The sequence below is a fragment of the Helicoverpa armigera genome, chromosome 10 (assembly GCF_030705265.1).
Source record: "Helicoverpa armigera isolate CAAS_96S chromosome 10, ASM3070526v1, whole genome shotgun sequence".
Classification (NCBI taxonomy): domain Eukaryota; kingdom Metazoa; phylum Arthropoda; class Insecta; order Lepidoptera; family Noctuidae; genus Helicoverpa; species Helicoverpa armigera.
The window spans coordinates 4,784,346-4,799,060 of record NC_087129.1 but is presented as its reverse complement, the minus strand read 5'-3'; the positions used below and the strand labels follow the sequence as shown (position 1 = coordinate 4,799,060).

Genomic DNA, 14,715 nt, shown 5'->3' with positions numbered 1-14,715 from the left:
CGGCGGGGCCATAAAATTAAATAAATCCGTTATTTTTCAGAGTGAGAAATGTTCGGGCGGCGGGAGGCGCGCCGGTCAATCGGCCGGCACGATAACGGCCCACATTTGTAAAGATTTTGCCGGCCCACGCCAACCGACGTTATTCGCCGGACTAGTGGCCATACGTTTAGGTAGAGTTAGGAATAGCTAGAGAGTTTCCAATAATCATAAGCCTTTCAGCTCATTTGTGTGATTTCAAAAACAAGAATTTGCATTGCATTAGCCCTATTATCATCAGTAATCCAGAAGCGTGTGAATCAAAATCAGCTGATTGAAAGCAGTCAGGCAGAACAAATGTAGGCACAACCACCGTGCTCGGTGCAACTAACTCCTAATGAGTTCCGCGTGATAGACTTCAATACAATTACGTCCCCTGAATTTAGTCAGAATCCAAAAAAGCTATGCATTCTTTACATACCGACTTCCCGGTTGGCTGGTGATGGACGAAGTTCTAAATAATACGTAAAAAAAAAGTTACTTATGTGCCGTTCTATTTCGTTGTTAAGTCTACGCACATCATAAGGCGCACACTGAGCTAGTGAAGCTAAGCCGCGAATAAATGAAAATTGATTTTAAGATTGCGTGGCCCCAGCCTCGTTGACAAATACACCGGCTTCGGCCCACGTATTAGCTTAACTCCCCGTCGTAAAACCACGCATTCGGAAAATGTACTGTGAATAGTTGTGTATTATTGAAAAACAATTTAGCGTTATGGTATCGGTACAAACAGAATTTTATCATTGACGCCCACACTCTTTCGTTATTAGTATTTATTGGTACTGATTGATATCTGATATGCTTACTTGTCCCCATGTTAAAGCAAGAAGTTTTTCATTATTTTTATAATTTGAAACAGTGTAAGCACATGGTATGATACAACTTTATGACTCAGATATAGAAAGAAATACCAGCTCAAGTAATAAATTCAACTTGACAAACAAAATTAAAGTAAAGCAAACTATACAAAGCCGACATGCCTTTTTCTGACCACAATGAGAGAAATAATTAACTTAATTTAGGATCGCACAAAGAGGCTGTACCTACCTGCTAAATAAAATACGGGTATCCAGGATTCTGTGGAAGCAAGTTCACTTTTTCGCATGTATACTTATGTATGTAATCAAATTATTGGGTTGACAATTAGCCTCGATGTGGGAGGGTATAAGAGCAGTGGCCACACGTGACGTCTCTCATCTGCATCGCAATCACCGGCTCCGATGGAAATTTAAATACAGTATAAACTCTCCTTTTTACGGCGCGTATTTTTTCCTCGTTTCGCGTCATATGGCGCGGTAGGGAAAGTACGGATAAGTATTATTAAGCAATTAGTGCGGTGACGCTCAAATTGCTGCAGCTAAACGTACCTCTATATGTCTACAGTTTATTTTCGTGGTGTGGTAAAAATATAATGCTTGTGTATCTCTGCAGTACTTTAGACCTTTACGCCTCACACAACTGTCGATCCCATTCGTAATCTACAAAGAACACCGCGAATGCATGGTGACTATTAATTATAAAGAATTAAATGTACCTACACTGCATCTATTGTGCGATCACGTTCATTCAAAAGTAAAACTTCATTCTATCAAAGAAATATGCGGCGTGAACACATTCACGAAATTAATTGTGAAAATAATAAGCGAATCTTTAAAAAAAACGTGGGAATAGTACGGTGTGTAATGAGTTGGACAAAAAATGGACTGTTTAATATTGTAAAGAGGGACGTGATTAAGTTTGGGGCTTAATATCCGCCGGGGATGCGCAAGACATAATGCACATCTAGCATAGGGTTGCCACGGTTGATTAAATCCATCCAGCATGATTTTTTTTATAAAATTCAAATTTTGTGTATCCTACATACGTATCTAATTAAAATCGACACAAAGTTCATGAACATCCTAAAACAAATTTTAATAAAAAAAGCATACTATTCAATCAACGAGTATATTACCGATAAAGAAATAACCTAAAATAAAATTAAATAAAAGCAACATATAAAGAAAAATAACTATAAAACGAAGTTATGCTACAAAAAAAATATACGTAATATTATAATATACCTAAATAAATACCTCTACTTAAATAATATACTACATACTACTTTATTACATTAAACGCCTTACTCTCTTCTAACTATTTTGCTGTGCCCATCAGAGTCCATAATTGTGACTACCTCTATTATTTTATATTTTCCACCAAATGTACATTATGGAATGCAATAAATGATATGATATGATATGATATCGCGAAATGATATAATATTTTTTTAATTTTACTCATCATATAAATACATATGTAAAAAACTATATAAAATGTTTATTTTAAATTTTCAATATCTGACTGTACATAGGTCTAGCCTTTCACCCGTTTTAATTATTTCCACTCATGATTTGCAGAAAAGAACAACACTGTAATTGAAGAAAAAAAAAATGAAAAAAAGATATTGATCTTTTAACAAATTATCTACATTCTAGAGTTAGAAGTTATATCATTATTAAAATTACTTTCATTATAATAACAAAATATTCGAAGTACACACTGACAGCCCTATTAATTTGCCATATCAACTGGCCAGTAGCGAATAGAATACGACCGCCCGTAACAGTAGGGACGCACGCCAGCTATCGAAACACTTATCATTTAACTGTTTCGAAAATTAACCGCCATTTAATTTTGAACTTTATGCCCTAGTCATTAGAATCTGAACAGCAGTGTATTGTAAATAAACAAGAGAATATTCATTCTTGTGGCATAGTTAGCAAGGGAGAGACGTGTGTATGACGTTATAAAATAAAATTGAAGCCGCAAGGGCACTCGACACGGATCTAATTAAATGATAAGTACGATCTAAGATTAATGTCCTCTACTAAAGAGATCATGACTAAAATCCTTAAACGTTTTGTGAATGGGAATCTAGGTCGAAGAATTTTAATTAGGTAAACTAATTTATTCGGATTCATAAACATTTCGGACCTTTCAAAACACATTATTTTAAAAAGAAAAGTTGCAATCAATTAGGAACTAGCTTTTCTTCAGATCAAAATAAAAAGGCACTTTTTGACCGTTTGTGCTAAGGCTTATCTTGAATTGGAATGTTGTATCTGATTTAATTATATTTTTCCGAATCAAGAATTAAGAGCAATATGCAGCCATTTAACATCAAATCGGTCGACAGATATAAATAAAAAATTCCGACAGGCAGGTGAGGCAGGTCATATCAGAGCAAAAATTCATACACAGCACAAACTGATTGTTTTTCGGAGAATTTTCCAGCTTTTACAGCATTGTTCGCAATAACAAAGCCCCACTTGCGAACCAGCTAAATCAGTCAAAGGCTACATCGGACCCTGGTTGCTCGATACGAAGCTTATTGGTTTTAGAATACGCAGAAAGAATCCTATGCAAACCTAGGTATATTGATGGATTAACTCTATGCTAGATTGATTGGACAAAAATTGTAAATAAAACGCAGATCAGGAATCGAATTATAAAAGTCCTTTCATCTTCATGACAATGCAATGTTTTGTTTAAAAAGTTTCTCACGACACTCAATTCAATACCCAGTTATCATAATCTTTATTTATTTTGCGGCAACACTGAACGCAAAGCCAAACTTAATGGTGTGTAAGCCCGAACACATTAACACCAGAATAAAGATTAGGGGTTGAAACGACCACGTCACCTCATATTAGTGAGGACCATTAAATTAATCCTCGATATATTTTTGTGAATTAAAAATTATGTGAATTCTCAATACATGGGTTTTTAAATTATACTTAACGATTCGTACAAATCGACATTTTTTTTCGAATTTAATTAGTAATAATTTATAAATAACAAGTTTTTGTTTAATAAAAGCACATCATATTCCATAGAAACGATCAATTCCAACAACTGAAACCATATTTCATTAGTGTCCTCAACCCTGAAGCTTTATAACAAACAAAAAAGATTAAAAATATTAATGCATCAGATCAATACGTCCTCTTACCATTGATTTGTGTAACACTTGGGTTCAAAAGCGACATCCATGAGACGCATAATATGGGATTTGCGGCGGTTAGCGGGTGTTTTCGTCCTGATTCGCGAATTGTGCCCGCAGATGGCAGATAGCGCGGCGCGTGCCAAATGAACGCGTTCCGACATTCGTGACCGCACTCACGCGCATAGACGTAGCAATCCGTAGACGCGGGACTCGTAGCAAAGCTTTTGTCGATCTCGTAGCTTATGAAACAATAATATTTCGTAGTTTTTTTTATTGTTTGGTCATTAATAAAGTACTTGAACAGACCATGAATTTAGGTTGAGCACATACACATTAAAATAACAGTAATAATCGCCTGATTTTAACCTGAAAATGAAGGTAAAGGTAATTCTGATTAGGAATAACCTACTCAGAATATAAATATAATTTCGGCTAGTAAAACGCCAGTAACATAAAGTAAAGATTGTATGCATGACACGAATGAAATCTCTATCCGTCTATAAGGCTGTAGGTATACTATGACTGTGAAATGGTCGCACGCGCCGGCCACGCGCCTCACCGATCATGGGTTATCTTTGCTTAAGCTACGCGTGCAAGTGACACTACTTTCACCCACTACACTAAGGGCAGTAATCACCAAACTTCCCGTATGCAATTAATAGCCCGTACCATTTATATTAAAGCTTTATTCGATACAATGGTTATTCCATATTTCTTTATACGAGCATTGAAGAACACAATATGGCAAAAGCTTTTGTATTTTTTTGTTAATTTCTTATGAATAAGCTCTGACTTTTATTCGTGTATCGTGTATCATCAATAAAAATTACTTCACGTTAATGTTATAATAATGCCTGATAATGTACTTGACGTACTTCCAAGTAGGAGTACCTACATAGTACATCGCATTTTAATTTTTATATGGAAACTGTTTTGTTCAACCTATCGGAAAACTATGAAGTAGATACGTGGAAGGCAAATAAGTGCAAAGTTCGAAATAAAATCGTACAATAAAATTTGCAAAAGAAAAAGGCTTGCAAGTATAAAGTGGAGAGGAAATAGACATGATTCCCGCCAGATCTCCTATAACCCGTGCCGTAAATACCTGCATAGCGCGCGTACCACGCCGCTCATTTGTACAGCCGACATTTTAATAATCGCATATTTTTATAAATGTCGCAGGCACTCCTGCGATTGCATTATACCTGTATTTTGGCTAATGTTTTTAATAACCCTCATCTTTTAAATATTCAAGTTATGGACCACAAATAAGTACTTACGAATATTAATACAGCACAACAATCAGTATCAAATTGAAACATTGATTGAAAAAAAATATATAGGTACATATATTTCGTATAGGTATTAATTCTTTTAAACTATAAATAAAAAAAACATAGGTAATTTAGTTATGTTTACATAAACTGCAATGCTTACTTAATGGAAACATTGGTATTTTTTGTGAACATTTGTTACACTTGATTTTATATAGGTAAGTATGTGGTACGCACCACAAGAAAAACAAGCGTAATTTAAAATTATTATTGCAACAAAAGGTCTTTGGTTTTACACTATTAAACAAAATATAATTAATTGTTATTGATATATCGTTAATTGTATATTTATTCGATATATAACACGGTGATTATGTTTATCTAATTAACCGCAAACAAGCTAATTTAGTGAGTAATGGACAGAGCAAATATGTGACTAACTGGGTATCTAGTACATACTATGTGAAACCCCGTAAATAATATATACCTAACCCTGTTGCCCTCTTGTTGCTTTTCAGTGACTGATTCCCGGGGGCCCAGTAAGTGAGTTGGCGAGTCTCCACCTGCCATTTTAACATGTATTTAATACATTGTCATCGGCAGGTGCCATAGTTCCCGTAGTTTCCCCATTCCTAGTCCATTAGCATCCCATCACAATAGCCCAAGTACTTTTCATCCATAGTTAGCAATAGTTTAGCACAGAACCGGGGATTGTCCTTGGGTACATTTCTATAGTGTATACAGGGATAATCGTCGGTTTTGTGTCACCATTTCATTAAAGTTGTCTCAAAAGGGCTTCAGCGTGTTGGCTTAGGCCCCACGTTCGCCTCCCAAAAATCCGGGACTCTGTAGTCCCGAGGTCAGAAAGAGACATAAATATATACCTAATACCTAATTAGTTCCCATTTCAATATCTACCAATTAGACACTGATTAATAAATAAATTAGTGTTATTTTAAATTGTGGTAATTACTGCCAAATAAAATAGCTTGCACGGCACAGTCGCACATTCTCGATTCTTCTTACGTATTATAACTTATAGATTGCTTACAGATATAAAGGATCTAGACAGTTTGCAAAAAGTCTGAATGTGAAGAGTTCCCATGGCTCACGTCGCGTCGCATCCCACGGGCCGTACGCCGTGTCTTTAGAATTTTAATTAAATTGTTCATTGGCTCAATTAAATCGATTATTAAAAGCCGCGCCGAGTCGAGGGGTGAAACGGTACGACTTCGACTTCGTACTTCATACGCGACATATCGTCTATTATGTTAGAAAATGTCTAATTGAATTCACTCGCATAGCATTGTTGTTTCAAATATAAGCATTTAATGATTAACCATTGAAGTATGACTGTGAAACGACGAAGAATTTAATTAAATAGGTATATCTGTTTTGGAAAGGTATAATTGCTAAACTGCTACAAACATTTAAATATTTTCGGCTTTAGGGAAATACTGGCTAAGTAATAAGCAATTTCATATTTGATGCTACGAATTAATATCGCACTTTAAAGTAATGAAAAATCTTTTTCAAACGCCACATAGGGCCATATCCCGGCATTTACCACCAACTGGGAAAACATTGACAGATCAGCTGTCTAATTTAATAAATATTTATGTAACACACTTCAGGAGGAAATGTTAATTTAACCAATATAAATTGCACTTGGCGTAGTCAGGAAGCGCCTATTCTTAATGAGCATGCAGAAATAGCATGAAACTATGTTCCAAGTTAGGAGCAAGTGTTCGTGAAACCGGCCCTTCGTTCGCCTTCTATAGCGATCCAATTACATGCGCATGCGCGCAACAATGTCATTAGTTTATTTTAACACTATTATTATGCTTGAAATAGAATATTTATGGCTGAATAGATACTAAATTATTTTGAACTATAGGTAGGACATCCGTCGCGGACTTAGTTCTTTAATTTGATAGATGACAAAGCTATAATTAACACTTGAGTAGGTACCTATACCAATATCAAGGTATACTTAGATGTTTCTTAAAACAACAAATGGTAACTTACTGCGAGTTAAATTATATCGACTACTTATTAGATCTTTCCATTCAGCAATTAAACTTTATCAATGTCACTATTATTTTACGATTTTAACCTAGACTGGCTAGTTTATCTCTTGTTTAATATTAATTAGTATGCAATGCACCTCTAACTATGATTGTTGGATTATATAAAGCAAAAACTAATACCCCTAACTTTCGATAACATTGTTCTTTGTTCTATCTGAACAATCTACTGTTTATTTAACTCTACACACACTGCGTCACGGGATCTTGTTAGACGGACGTATTGCTTCCAAGTACCATTTAAAGTATAGAATAAATATTTCAATATCAAATTAGTATATTATTTCTTTTAATCCCATACCTCCTATAGGTTATGGGCCCAGTGCGAAAAAGGACATTTAGTAGTGAGAACATTCAGTAGTGCGTAGTGACAGTAAAGTGCATAGTTGTAAATAAAAATAAAGTTGTGACAATGGAAAAAGTGAAAAGAAACATTAAGCCTTTTAATGGAGAAAAGTACAGTGTATGGAAATTTAGAATTCGTACACTGCTTTCAGAGTTAAACTTGCTCAGTGTTATTGACGAAGAAATTCCTGGAACGCGATCCGCTGAGTGGGAAAAGAATAATAAGGCAGCCAAAAGTATTATAGTCGAATATTTGGCGGACTCATATCTTAATTATATTAATGAAAATGGGACTGCTCAAGCAGTTTTAAACATTTTGACGCGATCTATGAAAGGAAAAGTGTAGCAACTCAATTAGCGCTGAGAAAACAATTATTGGGATTAAAATTAAAAGCCGATATACCCTTGATCAAACACTTCTCAACATTTGACGATCTGCTGACAGAATTATCAGCTGCTGGAGCTAAATTAGAGGAAACGGACAAAGTAGCTCATTTATTACTTACTCTCCCGAATACATATGATGGCGTTATCACTGCAATTGAGACACTATCTGAAGAAAATATCACTCTCGGTTTTGTAAAACTAGACTATTAGATCACGAAGTAAAATTAAAAACGAGAGTCGTGATACCAGTTTAAAGATACTCCATGTTGAAGAAAAATATAATAAAACAGATACAATCGCACAAAACAAAACTATTTGAAGAATACAACATTCAAGAAAACAAACAAACAAAAATTTGTGAAATGTCATTACTGTGGACGCAAAGGACACAAGAAACAGGATTGTTTCTATTTCAAAAGACAGACAAATATACAAAACAATGCCCCAGAAAGGACAAGACAAGTCCAAACTATTGCCCTGCAAGAGGGAACGACCTCGAATTCTTCTTTTTCAGGATTTGCGTTCATGACAAGCGCATACCATTATGAAAAAGACCACTCGACAATTAAATTCCTATTAGATTCAGGAGCGTCTGATCACATCACAAATAGAGATGATCTCTTCACATCGTTTGAATGTTTAAATCCTCCTTTAAAAATTTCAGTAGCTAAAAACAATACATTTATTTCAGCAACTAAAAGGGAAACATAAATCTTATCAGTCAAACAGGAGTGCAAGGAATACTTACAAATGTATTGTTCTGTGCCGAAGTACCATATAATTTAATATCGGTATCAAAGATGCAGCAAGCAGGATTCACCATAATATTTGATGACAAAGGCACACAAATTACAAAGGAAGGTAAAATCATCATGAAAGGTAAGACATTGAATAATCTTATAGTTCTAGAGTTTAAAATACCAGTAATAAAAGGGAATCCGCTTCCCAAGCATGTTATGTTAATGAAAATAAATATGAATTATGGCATCAACGCCTAGGACATATAAGTAAAACTAAATTCCTGCAGTTAAAATGTCATAATATGATTGATGACTTAGATGAAATAAATACCGTAACTCCAAATGATAAGTTGTGTGAAGCATGCATAAATGGGAAGCAGACTCGCCTGCCTTTTAATAAAGTTAAAGACAAAAGTTACATTAAACGCCCTCTGTTTATTGTGCATTCAGATGTTTGTGGTCCTATAACACCTCCAACAATAGATAACAGAAATTATTTTGTTTTATTTGTTGATGAATACACACATTATTGTGTGGTGTATATGTTAACTTACAAATCAGAAGTGTTTACAGCTTTTAAAGACTATGTCGCTAAAAGTGAGGCTAAATTCAATTTCAAAGTAGTAAATCTTTATAGTGATAACGGTGGTGAATACTTATCCACCGAAATGAAAAACTACTGTAGAGAAAGAGGCATAAGCTATCATTTAACAGTTCCTAGGACCCCACAGTTAAATGGTGTTGCAGAACGTATGGTTCGCACAATAACAGAAAAAGCTCGTGCTATGTTAAATGGCACTAAAGCATCAAAACGTTTTGGGGAAATGCAGTTTTAACTGCAGTTTATTTAATAAATATTACGCCTACGAAAGCTTTAAGTCAATCAAAGACACCATACGAGATGTGGCATGATAGGAAACCAAGCGTTAAAAATCTCAGAGTTTTCGGTTCAACTGTATATGTTCATAATAAAACCAGTAAAACAAATTTGACAATAGGTCGTGGAAAGGAATACTGGTAGGTTATGAACCCAATGGTTATAAAGTTTGGAATACAGAATTCGAAAAATATGAAACTGTAAGGGACGTTGTAATTGATGAGACTAATTTTATCGAATCTAGGCCTTCATTACGACCTGAACGGAGTAATAATACATATTCCCAAGACGAAACTGATAATGACTCCGTAACAAAATCAGTGTCTTATAAGTCTCATAGTTCTGGCCCTAAATCAGATAGCTCTCAATCTGATGAATGCAGTACAAGTAAAATTCGAAAAATCGGTAGTCATGAAATACCGAATGAACCTGAAAATGAATCTGAGAGTAGTTTGAAACACAAAAATCAGGATAAACCTGATGAATTTTTAAATTTACGAAGAAGTGAAAGACTGAAAACATGTTCGCGTAAATCATATAATGAAAATGACTATGATGTCTATAGTGCGTTATCCATCACAAGTAATATACCAAAATCATTAAATGAAATTAAATCTCTGAACGATAGGAATCAGTGGGAAAAAGCAGTCAGAGAAGAACTCAATTCTCTTAAGAAAAATAATACATGGACATTAGTACCAAAACCATTAAATAAAAATATTGTAGACTGTAAATGGATATTCACTATTAAAAATGACGTTTCAGGTCAACCTTCAAGATATAAGGCACGTCTTGTCGCTAGAGGTTTCAGTCAAGAATATCTTAGTGATTATAATGAAACATTTGCACCAGTTGCTAGAATAGCAAGCTTTAGATTCTTAATTAGCTACGCAAATCAATATAATTTACTGATTCATCATATGGATGTAAAACAGCATTTCTAAATGGTACACTAAAGGAAGAAATCTACATGAAAGTTCCTGAAGGTGTAAAATGTAAAGATAATTACGTATGCAAATTAAACAAAGCTCTTTATGGCTTAAAACAATCAGCTAGATGTTGGTACGAAACATTTGAACAATGTCTCAAAGAAATAGGTTTTCAGAACTCCCCAGTAGATAGGTGTATATATATGAAAGGTAAAGGAGACATTTCTAAAATATTTACGTAATCTTGTACGTCGATGATTTAGTTATAGCATGTGCAGATTTGCAAACAATGAATAATTTCAAAGCATATTTAATGACTAAATTCGAAATGACCGACTTACACGATATCAAATTATTTTGGGCATTAAAATAGAGAGACACCATGATAAAATTACTTTAGACCAAAGTGCTTACATTAAAACCGTTTTGAATAAATTTAATATGAGTGATTGCAATCCTATAAACACACCGATGGAGCTTAAATTAAACTATGAAGCTCTTAACGCTGATAAGAAGTGTGACGCACCATGCCGTCACCTGATCGGTTGTTTAATGTACATTATGCTTTGTACGCGTCCGGACTTAAGTACATGCGTAAATATTTTAAGTCGGTACACAAATAAGAACAATAAAGAATTGTGGTTATGCTTAAAGCGAGTTTTAAGATATATCAAAGGCACAATTGATTTGAAGTTAACATATACAAGAAATAATTACAATAACATCCTAAGTGGATATGTCGACTCAGATTGGGGTGGCCACGATTGTAATGATAGGAAAAGCACTACTGGATATGTGTTTAAATTATTTGATCAAAATACAATTACATGGTGTACAAAGAGACAAACATCAGTAGCGGTCTCGTCTACTGAATCCGAATATATGGCTTTATATGAAGCTGTTAAAGAAGCATTATGGCTTAAGTCTCTGGCAGAAAGCATAAACTTAAAATTAATAAGCCCATTATTTTATATGAAGATAATAACGGATGTATTAGCATAGCTAATAATCCAACAAGTCATAAAGGTCCAAACACATAGATATAAAATATCATTTCTCTAGAGAACAAGTTGAGAAAAATGTAATAAAATTAAATTATATTTCCACAGGTAACCAGTTGGCAGACTTGTTGACAAAACCTTTACCAGTCGTGTCTTTTATAAGACTGAGAAAAGGATTGGGTATAGAATAAGTTTTAATTTAAGTACAATTTCATTATGAAATGGTCTGATCAGGTTTTTCTGGGTTTTCCCTGATCCTGTGCAGCAAATGTTGGACCATTATTGTACAGTTGTCCCAGACCTTACTTGGAAGTATAATATGTTACGTCGTATTTATAAGTTAGTATTCACTTTGTAATGTTGAATTGTAGACTAGATACTGTATAGTAAACTAACGAATGACTAAAAGTTAGGGATTAATTTTTGAGGGGGCGTGTTGGATTATATAAAGCAAAAACTAATACCCCTAACTTTCGATAACATTGTTCTTTGTTCTATCTGAACAATCTACTGTTTATTTAACTCTACACACACTGCGTCACGGGATCTTGTTAGACGGACGTATTGCTTCCAAGTACCATTTAAAGTATAGAATAAATATTTCAATATCAAATTAGTATATTATTTCTTTTAATCCCATACCTCCTATAATGATAAATACTTAGGAACTTGAAACTTGATTTTTAAGAGAAATCTGTCGTTACCAAAGTAAGAAACATCGTAGATGTACTTAAATAGGTACTTCCTTGAGCTAACCATGATTTAAATCTGCAGCAGAACGTACCCATTATGGCATAAACCTTATAAAGAAAATGGAAGTCAGTCTGATTCAGTCAAGCTACAATTTGCACTCGAAGAGAGATAGAACATTACACGTGGTGTGTATTATATCGTTAATAGAGTATCGGGTATAAATTGAGGACAATTAGCGTTGGTCGTAAATCGACGCAGCATGGCCGCAGCTAGCGGCTCCCGGGGGCGTCATCGTGGAACTAATTTATTGTTTTTCTTACCATTATGTTATTAAGGATAGTTCCACTTAGATATGTTTTATTTGAATGGTAGAATATAGATCATACCGCTGGGTTACCCACTTAAAACATATTTTTTAGATCCTAATCAATTTGATTAGTTGTTAAATCACCTCACAGTGATCTACAAAAAAAACCATCACATATGTATTCATAAGTTTTTTCTGCTAAATGCTAAAATTGATCTATCCAAGCAGTAAGCCTTCTTTCAAACTAAATATGAATAAACGACGAATTAATAGCACAAATCCTCATACTTACCTCCTTACATCGGCATCGATGGCTTGTCGAAACTTCTGCAACACATGTTCTTGAGCGTTTTGAAAAACTTTAAGTATAGGAAATGCGCGATCAATCACCAACAATGGTAGAAAGGAGGGACCCTCTCGGGAAAAAAGTTGAACGGGGTGTAGCTGATTTATCGGTGTAGTTGGAATTATCGCCATTTGCAATTCTTGGCGTGGCGGGCTTAGCAAACAAGTTGAGATAACGACTTGTGGGAGGCAATGCCGACGCCGCTTGCGGAACTTCACGCATTCTTTGTCTACGCTTTGCTGTACAGGACCAACGTTCTGTAGCGACGTTTAAGTCAGTGATATTTACTGCATGATGTAATTTAATAGTCACAGTATCACGAATACGTGTATACAAAATAAATTAGCAGGCAGACCTATTAAGTACGTAAAGCTGAAAAATATAAACCTCCTGTACCATGGCTGAATAAGAAACTTTTCAGAATAATATTCGCTTCTTATCTGCTTTTGAAGTTTAGCTAACTCATTGAAAATAGCTCCATGACACAACAAGCTCGTACGTATAGAACCTCGGCACAGTCCCATAGGCGAGGCGCCGACAGACGACACCCATGGGACATCTCAACGACTTCCCCGAACTTTACCCAGTCGCCAGTCTGGGCACGGCTTTAGGAGTTTTTCCTTTACGCTGTTAACTACCACCATTTCTGATTAATTCGTTTTCTTTCACTTCTTAACATGTAGAGTCTTACTATGTGAAGGGATATAAAATGTAAGTAATTTCTTGAATAGGTAATCAAGCTGCTCAGAGTGCTCAGGGTAAAATTCATGACTGTGTTCACTCATGAAACGCCTGTAAGCTACACATAGTTTCCTAAAAACTTATGGGTCCCAATCTAATAAACGTAGGCCCGACCGATTAATCTATGCAACGTCGTCGTTGGAGGACATAATTTAATTCAAGTCCCGATATGCACTACTTCCACTAAGACTCAATGTAATTAAAATGCAGAATAACAACATTAAGAGAGAACAGGTTCTTAATAAATTGATAAAATCTAACCACGATCGTTGATAGGCATCATGATCGATCAGATAACTCGTTGAGTGCATTACAGCAAGTTATATGTATAGTTATGATAATTACCACCCATTTAAATATGTATGGATAGATGGAAAGTAAAGTATTCATGGCGATGACATTTAGATGAAGTATCTGCTTTTTTGTACATTATGAGAATGAGACAACATTGATCGTTATCACTTCACCATCATAAACATCTGTTGTAGCACTGAAGCTAATTACGTAGTCAGTGTCGTGCCACAGTGAAAAAAAATGTGCGAGGAGTTTGTTGAATGCAGTATAACCAAATATAAGACTCAACTATGTAGGAACATCTTAGGTATATCACGCTCAAGCATCTTACCACATGTGTACCATTACTTTTTTACAGCATCTAAGACCAAGCATTAGATTCGGCTTATTCAATCAAACGTTACAAAACAGCGTTCAAAGAATCATTTGCCTATCCTTTTCTCAAATACGTTAGGGTCGGCTACCAGTTTAACATCTTATAGATAGTAAACCTCTACTATTATCAATTGTTAACTACAATAGCAACCAAACACTGAAGCAGGGACAAATCACCTGATGATAACCCACCTCATCGTAACCGCAGATGACTTTATAATGTCTGTAAAATAAAGCCAAACGTTAATGCAGTACGCAGGCAATCACAAACAGTGTAGTGGCAATAAATGGTCCT

The 14,715-nt window shown here is 34.9% G+C and overlaps 1 long non-coding RNA gene across 1 annotated transcript; it reads left to right on the top strand.

Moving 5' to 3' along the window:
* The first annotated feature begins 8,384 nt into the window (after positions 1–8,384).
* On the top strand, positions 8,385–12,280 carry LOC135117410 (uncharacterized). Its single transcript, XR_010276880.1, has 2 exons — positions 8,385–8,996; positions 11,773–12,280. It is a non-coding gene; the product is annotated as an uncharacterized LOC135117410 (long non-coding RNA).
* Positions 12,281–14,715: the final 2,435 nt, after the last annotated feature.